This window comes from Drosophila gunungcola, unplaced genomic scaffold (assembly GCF_025200985.1).
Source record: "Drosophila gunungcola strain Sukarami unplaced genomic scaffold, Dgunungcola_SK_2 000089F, whole genome shotgun sequence".
NCBI classification, from domain to species: domain Eukaryota; kingdom Metazoa; phylum Arthropoda; class Insecta; order Diptera; family Drosophilidae; genus Drosophila; species Drosophila gunungcola.
In genome coordinates, this window is record NW_026453251.1 from 178,560 (window position 1) to 188,402 (window position 9,843).

The 9,843-nt window shown below is 40.0% G+C and overlaps 1 long non-coding RNA gene across 1 annotated transcript; it reads right to left on the minus strand.

The window, feature by feature from the left end:
• Window positions 1-7,147: 7,147 nt before the first annotated feature.
• On the minus strand, window positions 7,148-8,588 carry LOC128265031 (uncharacterized). Its single transcript, XR_008268793.1, has 3 exons — window positions 8,543-8,588; window positions 8,450-8,464; window positions 7,148-7,245 (listed from the first exon to the last, which is right to left on the minus strand). It is a non-coding gene; the product is annotated as an uncharacterized LOC128265031 (long non-coding RNA).
• Window positions 8,589-9,843: the final 1,255 nt, after the last annotated feature.

Consider the following 9,843-nt stretch of genomic DNA (forward strand, 5'->3'; position numbering starts at 1 on the left):
TGTCTCATATAGGTGTCCAGTGTCTACTTGTGAATTTTTGGCGGATCTCAGAATTTGATTCACGGTCGATGTTAGCTGATTAATTTGATTTTGAATTTTATTGTTTATTTGAATTTGCCTTTGCTTGACTCAACTAGCTTCATTTCGGTGAATCTGATTTCTCTAAATCACCTGCATCTGGTGTCCCTGCTACGACCTTTAGCGCTGACCCTAAGAAATCTAGACTCCTAGCTACTCGATGATGAACGCCCAACGACTCCAACAAGTCCTGGAGGTGGGCGGTATCTACGCTTAGAAGCTTTTGCATGTGGGATAGTGGAAACATGTTTATCATGTTGTCTGTTTCTTCCACCACGCGCGCATACTCCGAGAGGTTCGCTGTGTGAGTGACAAACGCGAACTCTTCCCACACTAGTATTTGGCCGTCAACGATGGGGATATACTTGGCCTGGGAATAATCAGTTATGTGAGCCGACGCCAAGGATAGGAAAAATAAGGTATGAGTCCGAACCTGCGGAATTGAACTTTAGCTATTTTTTGTTCATCGAGAGGTATCCCACCACCAATAAAATAAACTTAAACTAAAAGGCATGCCGGTGGCAATGAACTTATGGCTAGTACGAATTTGCGCCAAGTGGCTTAAAAGTGTAATAAAAATGGTTAAAGAAGGACATTATCTGATTGTGTTATTTAAGATTGTCCTTGTGGACCACCCTCCCCTTAATGAGGACCGTGGTCCCCAGGTCCGCTTCTACAGCTCTTTCCTCACACAAGGGTGTGAGTTTATTTCCTAGCCTTTTGTTGGACTTTACGAAAACTTTTTCTCCAACCTCGAAGACCCTATTCTGCCGAGTCGCGTTCTCCCTGTTTCTTAGCGCGTCCTGTGCGTTTTTTATCTTTTCCCGGACTTCTGTTTGTAAGCCGTCCGAGTTCGCCTGCACAACATCAGCTGGTCTTTTGTCGATGACCGTGTGGATTGATTTGTTGTAACTGGTAGTGGCTAATAGAATTATTTCCACGGTTGTCGGTTATTCCGGTGTCGATTTTTATACATCGACTGACGTTCCGATAGGGTACTATGGAACCGCTCTACCTGCCGTTTGAAACACTAGTAGAGGCGGTTGCATTTTGCAATGCTAACGCCAAAATGATTATAAGCAGTTGAGATTGTCTGCGACTTCAACGACGGTTCGTTGTCGCAATAGATTACTCTGGCTTTTGGAAAAATAATTCTCAGCGGAAGTAAAGCTGGTTAAAGATCCTCATGGTCCTTGAGTGGACGTGTTGCACGACAGCAAATTTCGAGAATTTGTCGATGCAAGTGAGAAAAATTTTCCTGTCGGTGGAGTATATGTCTATGTGCAATATTTCTCCTTATGAGAGGGATTGGTGTCTCCCCAGCTCCTGTTTTTTTGGATGTCTGTCGTATTTGGCTCTCGCGCATGGTCTTACAGTTTTGAGACGATTTCGCTGGCCAATTTTGCCATCTTCGGAAAGTAGTACTCGGAGAGCAGTGCTTCACATTTTACTGGGCCGATCTATGGGCCCTATTATGCTCAGCTGTAATAATTCTCGCCTCTCATCAACTGCAAAAATGTCTGTTACTCGGTTTTTGCAGTGCCAGAATTTTGTTGCTGGAAATTGTCGAACCAGCTGGTCCTGTATCATGGCCAACGTGTGTAGGTCACAATGGATGGCGTTTACGCCATTAGGAACGATAATATCTGCGATTTCTCTGAGCAATGATTCTTTGCAAGAGAAGCTAATTAAGTGACGCCTTTTGTTCCCAAACAGTATGAAGCTGCGTTCAATGGGGAGCGCGCCTCTTCGAGAACCAATTGGTTCTGGAAGCAATTCAGTGGTTTGTCCGTAGAATCAATGGTGTGGGTCAGGGAGAGTTCGCTGTGTATCGTGGCTATGCATGATTCAGCTTCCTGCTCATCCATGGTATTGAGTTGTTGTCTGGACAGCGCGTCCGCGACCAAGTTCTCTTTTGCCAGGCTTATAAAAAATACGCGCACCTGACGTCATCGATGCGCGCTTTCCATCTCTTGATTTTAGCGTTCGGATTTGACTCCGAGACCGCAAAGGTCAAGGGCTGATGATCAGTAAAGATATTTATGTCTTTTACTGCGTACAGATAGTGCCGTAATTTGGCTAATGCCCAAATAATAGCTAACAATTCCCTTTCATTTGTAGCATAATTTCTTTCCCTGTCTTTCAATGTCCTTGAGATCATTGTTATAGGACGACCCTCTTGGGACAATACTGCGCCAATGCCATAGGCCGATGCATCTGTCGTTAGATCAAATGCTTTTTTAAAGTCGGGGAATCTTAGCATGACGTCTTCAGATGCCAAGATATTTCGCAGCTTCTGAAACGCTTGTTGCTGCGCCTCAGAGAACTGGACCGAAATGTTCCGTGACCTATGTATACTAACCGTTCCGTTTTCCCCTTTCAAGATTTCCGAAATGGGTCTTGCTATTGCGGCAAAGTCCTTTATGAAACATCTGTAGTAGCTCGCCAGGCCAAGGAATGATCTGACTTCAAACACGGATTTGGTTCCGGGAAGTCTTTAATGGCTTTGACCTTCTCTGGGTCAGTTGTTGCACCATTGCTGGTGACTATGAATCCCAAAAAGCTTACGCTCTTTTTAAAGAAGCGTGATTTTTCTACAGACACCCTCATGTTTGCTTCGTAGAGGTTCTTTAGAACCCAATCTACGTGTGTGACATGTGATTCTTCATTTTCAGAAAAAATAATCACATCATCCACGTACACGTGACAAAATTTGCCGATTTGCTCTCGCAAAATGTCGTCGATTGTCCTTTGAAAAATGCTGGCAGCATTTTTCAGACCAAAGGGAGTCTGCGAAATTCATATTTCCCTCTGTTTACCGAAAAGGAAGTTTTTTCGCGATCACGCTCTGCGAGTATGATCTGGTGGTATCCTGACTTAAGGTCCAAAGTTGTAAAATATTTGGCCTTGCCTAGGTTTCCCAATATCATGGAGATATTTGGCATGGGGTACTTGTCAGGTACCGTTCTTTCATTTAGCTTGCGAAAGTCAATTACTAGTCGCATGTTTTTGTTGCCCATTTCATCAGTGCCCTTCTTGTCCACTACCCATATTGGGTTGTTGTATGGAGACACTGATTTTTGGATTATGCCATTGTCCAATAGATTTTGGATTTCCTTGTTAACAAAATCGGCCGCCCCCATGGGGTACGGATACAGTTTTGCATAAATAGGTTCTTCATCCATTGTCTTATTGTGGCTACTACTGAAGTGTTATATGTAGTGCCTCATTGGGGTCTGCAAATGCCCTTTTTCTGCTTTTAAGCATTTTCATAAAGGCATCTTTGATCACAGGGGGTGCATCAGAGCAATCTACGTTAGTAAAATTTACATCAGCAAAGGTATGGAAAGAAATTTCTTCGATTTCCGTACCCCATTTAAGACTCCCAGATTTTAAGCAAAGCGATGCCCTAGCCTGTGTTAACAGTCGAGGCCGATTATCCCATCGAACGTTGATAGGTCCGATAGAATAAAGAATGTTGCTTTTATATTGAAAATGAGACAAGGCATTTCTGTGTTATTGTGTTGCGCCATGGATTGAATGAATATTGAAAGGGGCTTCTACCGGGCGTACGCCTTTTAGCCCCTTGTAAGGTCTAATAAAATTTTTAGACGCGCCCGTATCTATGAGGAATTTCATGGAAGCCCCCGCTACTCTTCGTCTGAGGACGGGTAGCAGGGATTTTCCCCTAAAAAATTGATGGCATCCGAATCGTAATCTTCAATGGCATCGTCATCAACTTTTGCCGCTGCACTGGAGGCTGCGCTAGAATAATTTTTGTCGACCTGCTCGCCGCTTTGAGCGACATGATTAACTCTTTGTCTTTTAATAGGGCCTGAACGGCCGGACGTAGCCGGCCTCCCGTTTTGGTAAGCCTGTGCTTGGGTCGGTTGTACAATTCTAGAAACGGATGCGTCAACAACCATTGGCTCCGGAGTATTATTTTGCGGTGCAGAGTGCACTTGGGCCTTATGTGGTTTGCTAAAGTGCGGGTTTTTACCGGCACCAAACTGTTGATTAGGCTGCAGGAAGGGCTTGTCTTGTTGACGATCTTGTGGCTTTGGATTTGCCGACGATCTTTGTCCTCCTGGCTTCTTGCAAACGTAGTTGCGAAAATATACCTTTCGTGGTTCGACTCCACTTTTTGTGCCAGGGCCAAGGCCGATGGCATGTCTTTCGGCTTTGCCGAGAAAAGCACATCCGTGAGGTTTCGCTTGAGGCCTGAAATGAACACGCGTAAAGCGTCGTCGCGGAATTTGGCGCACAAAATTGTTGCCATTGACGTGTCATACGACATATTGACTTTATTTGTCAATAAGGTGGGTTTTTTCTCAACCTCATCGTAATACTGTAGAAGGGTCATGCTACCCTGTCTTAGGGTTCCTAGCTCTTGTTCAATGACATGCATTGGTCGCTTGTCACTGAACGTGAAGTCAAGACGACTTATTATCGCGTCGAAATTTAGTACCGTGCCGAATGAGGACAGCACGGCGTCGGCAGGGCCCCTAATCTTACTTCTAATGATGATAACCGCCTGGTAGTGGCGCGAGCTACCATCATACCGTCTAAAAATATGGTAAGCGGCCGTGGCCACCTGTCGCCAGGAGACGTATGTTTCCTGTGCACCCGCAAATTCGGGCAAGCATTTTACAGCATCTAAAGGTTCGCTACATTGTATATTATCATCTATTTGAATAGCCGTGTATGTTTTTATTTCTGCTGCCGTTGCTGGTGAAGTATTTATTGCTGCCACCCTGCCAGCCAACTCCTCGATTTGTTGTCTTAACCCCTGCTCTCTTATGTGGTTCTGAACGGCCTGTTCTGTTAGGGCAATATTAACAGCTGCCTGTATAACGGACCTAAGTTGCTCGGGATCCATGACGTTTGTAGGAGGGACGGGGGGCTTGCGTCTTGGGGTTGGGGCGTGGACTTGCCCTATACTCTCGGACTCTGAGTCGCTTGAGTATTGTTTTCTGTTCCTATATTGGAGAAGCAGATCACTCATGGGTAGTCGAATTTAACTGCACAGAAATCCGTGCACGTAAGCAAAAGTGCTGCATGAACAAAGACAAAGTCGAAAGGCTTTGGGGGTCGTATTTCCTTTTAGTTTATCTGCTCCTGTCAAATTGTAAATTATAAAATTCTAAATACGGAAATTCTCCAAAATTCACTTCGCACTCGTTTATTTATTTATTTGATTTTCCTCTTTTCTTTTGTTGTTACAAGAATTAAATGGGCAGAATTAAATGCTTGTTTTTCTTGAGACAGTGGTCCGAATTATATAGATAACTTTGACTGAAGACATAAAAGTTTTGGCCGAAGGGCCCACTTACATATTTGTGAATTTTGTGCTGTTTTGCAGCTACGTTTTTCCCGCGCCGCCGTCACTTTTAATTTCCAAGCTTTAGTTTTTTTTCGGTGGGGTAATCTGTTACCACTAGTTGAGCGCCAGTAAGTTATTTATAGGTTTACTGCAGTTAGTACCTCGCTGCAGTCCCGTGTTGATCGCCGGTTTGGTCGATTTACGTTGGTATGAGGATGGTGATTCCTTGTATCTCCTGTAGGTAGGTGGCCGGTTGGCCGGCGGTCAGCTTTCGTCCACTGAAGAGTTATGACGATTACACTGGAAGGGTAACTGCCCTCCGTTCACTACTGGCCTAGAGACTCAGTCAGTGTTCAAATAATAAATTGTTTAACGGCGGTTGCCGGAGTTCGTTTTATGAGCGATGTGCTCTTTATTGGATTCAAATCAAAACTGAAACTTAAAGCTAACATAATTGAACTTCATAGCGGCCACTCCAATGGGCAGTGCTTGCCGGCTATGCACGAGCATCCGGCCAGACGCTGTGTCAGCAGTTTGGCCGGCGCGATGTTTACGTAAACTGTGGTCAACAACTTTGGTTTTGCTGGCCACAGTTAACTTTTACATTTATAATTACAAAACTTAACATAATACGACGACTAGAATACCAGCTGACATATTCATGTATGCAGGAAGTCCCGAATATAATACACAAGAAAGAAAAACGAAAAAGATTGACAGGCTAAATGAGAAACGACATGATTTGAAATAGATACAAGATTTAGACAATCACCATTAGTAAAGTCGAAAACTACAAACCCATTTAAAAAACAGGAAGTTTGAGGAAAATAGACGATAAACATTTTGAAGAAACTAATAGAGGTAGAAAGATAACTCATTATAAATCAAAGTTTAAAAAGAAAAAAAAAAAAAAAAAAGGAGAAGAAAACCAAAGTGCACAACAATCTGTTTAAGATTATCACTCTGTCGATAATTTTATTGACTATAACTAAAATGGCAATGGGACAAAACATTGAGATAAATCCGATTAAAGCCCAAAATGGATACCTTGTATTCAAAACCAATTTTGAATATCATTATCTAAGCATAAACATAACCAAAACTGAACAAATATTTTAAAGTCTTTTAAAAGAAGCAAATGAATTTAATGACATTTTACAAATTCGTTATTTAGCAGCAAAACTCAAAAGAGAAATAAATGGAATTAAACTAGCCAAACGTAACAAACGAGGATTTTTTAATATTATTGGCACAACTTACAAATATTTATACGGAACATTAGATCAAGATGATAAGGAAGAGTTAGAGCAGAAAATAAGTAACCTATCAGAAAGTAGCATACAAAACACGGATTTAAATATGATTATTGATGTAATAAATAATGGCATTGAAGTTATTAATAAGTTAAAAGAAGATGATAAAAGGGAGCAACAAGCTAGTATTTTAATATTTAACTTACAACATTTTACGGAATACATAAAGGATATTGAGTTGGGAATGCAGTTGAAGAGACTTGGTATATTTAATCCAAAATTATTAAAACATGATTTAAAAAGAATAAGTTAATAAAACAGACACAAATGAAATTTTGATAATTTCCCACATTCCTACAGAAATCATAAAAGCACCAATTTTTGAAATAATTCCGTATCCAGATGATAATAATACCATTCTAACAGAAAATATATTTAATAATAACAGGAAAAGTAGTATTCGATGAATGTATAAATGGAATGTATATACGGACCTGGTTCTTCGATGGGGCAAGGCCGGCTAGCCAGTCCATCTCGTGGTGGGGTTCTTCCCAGCCCTCAGTCCGCACAATAGCCCAGCTGATCGGCCATCTCAGTCCGACGACATCAATAAAATCAAATGTAAACAAAACGAAATGCAAATAAAATAGGATAAATAATGATAAACATTGGACGTACTGGAAACTTTACTTGCACTGAACAATTTGGAGTTTAGGTGATGTACTTCGACACCCCCACCCTGCCTGAGATCCGGCATGCATCCTTCGCCAAATCTTCCGATGGCTATCATCAGCCTACTCCAGGGTCAGTCTCATTTCCCCCTCCCCATAGACGAACACTTAGCACAACATCCTCACGTTACAATTTTATTATTAACCATAAACATTCATCTTAAATTTTGCTTTATATCTCCTGTTAACCTAACGCATATATTTGCATCCCCTTGCTACAGCTGCGATGTCAAATTCATACGGCAACACTTCCTTTGAAATTGATTTAAATTTTTATTTACACCTTTGTTGACCCATATACGAATATATAAATATTGATCAATTCATGATTATTCATTTAAATTACCCTACCTATTTGGAGCTCCAACCAGGGGTTTAATATTGAGATCATTTTTTATCTCGGGGTTTCTAAACTTATTAATATGAGACTTTTCCTTTTTCTACATTCGCATATAGTTGTGTAGGTTATTTACTTTACTTGCTAATTTACATCCCAACTGCTGCGAGACCTCCGCAAATTTACATATGTATATTCTTTTCCTTGTTTCACGAAATTCTGATTATATCAAATTCTTTTTACTTAAAAATACTACTTAAATTATTTAGGAATGTTCTATATAGACATATGTTAATAAACAATATATGATGTATGTATGTTAGGATACATATAAGTTTAGTTGTGCATAAATAATTCAATAAATTAACATATAAACTTAGATTAAGGTGGACGAACGACTTTTATTTAAATTATTGGGACGAAATTTTAAATAATATTAAGAGGGAATGTTTTATTTAATTTACTTAAAAACTATTTTAAGTCTTTCATCAATGCTGCGTTCATATTTTAAGTTTTATAGAGTAATAATGTTTTATAGTCGACAAAAAAATTTCAACGAAAACAAATCCCGTGCCAGTGTGGTGCGACTAATTCAAAAGGTTTTAGGTATGTATGTATATGATTAAAGGAATAATTCTTCCTGTCGTGGTCTGGCCCGGAGCCGGTTGGTTGCACGTGGTCCAGATATCGTATAATTTATCTTTATTTCTTTTATTTATTTATTTACTTCGCCAACGGTGACCTTAACCGGAAAATTTCAGATTTACTCTTCTTTTTTTTTTTCTTTTTATATTAAATTGTTTCTTTGGAACGGACTTACTTCTTCGTTGACGGTGCCTTCTTTTCCCGGTCCCGGTTGCCTGTCCTGTTTCCTCGGCCAAACTCGTCCCGTTTCCTTTTCTGAAGATGTACGTTATATTATCTTGATACTACACTTTAGATTGATGGCCACTACCCCATCATCTAACTCACTTTTAATATTCTATATATTAATTTTCACTTCAAATTTCCCGAACCACTTGCTGCTGTAAAAATTTTTTCGGAACTCGTGGTGGCCTGATCCCTTCCAGCCCTATTTATACCCTCTGCCCAGCACCAGCATCACCCGATTTTTTTCCCTGATCCCTTTCTCGGTTTTTCGCCAACGGCAGAGACCTCTTCCATTTGCATCACGTAGCCGCTCGGCTCTCATTCAGCTATCGGTGTGGGTGCAGTTCCTCATGGTTTGGTGTGGGTGGAGATACTTTTGGGCCAGGGGAGGTGGTGGAATCTAAGAGCGGATTAAGGTTCTCTTTTCTGACCGTCAACCAGAGCGCCTCTTACTCTCCACACTTCCCCTCTCTTTCTTGGCCCTGCTAACCTTTGAAAAACTGGTCACACTACCATCTCTTAGGGCGATATTCCCCTGTCGATAGCTTTCAATTGCAACAAATCAAACAAGAATCCACAAGCTGTAAATATACCAAACACATAAAAATTTCCAAAGTAATTATGTTGAACCAAATATTTTATCGACATGGAATATCCCTAAAACATTTTTAAATCAAAATTGCATTAATAAAGAAATTTCTATATTTGGTAATAATTTTATTAAAATTCTTAATTGTTCAGTACAGTTCGATAAATTCATACTTTCAAATACCAATTTAGAATATACACAAAGCATTTATATAAACAATAATGTAACAAAATTAGAACTGCTGTCCAAACAAAAGAAAATTATAAAAGCACATACAAAATATAATAATGTATTTCAAATAATAACAGCAACTATTTTTGTAATTACAATCATAAGCATATTATTGTATCTATTCTATAAGTTTAAGAAAATACCAAGAAAATTAATTGTAAAATATGTAAAACCAAAGGAAGAAACACCAAAAAGTACAGAAATTGTAAACGATCTACCAAACTCAGTTAAGATAGAAAAAATATAATGTTATATCCACCCCTTTTCACCTGAGTACAGGCCAAATTCAAAGTATGGGGGAGTGACATATCCATAATCCCATATAACTCTTATGCACATGTCCACACACCTACACACACATACACCCTTAGTACCCAAATCAGCCGATATCTAATTGAAAATGTACCCAAGCCTTAGACTAAACATCCAAA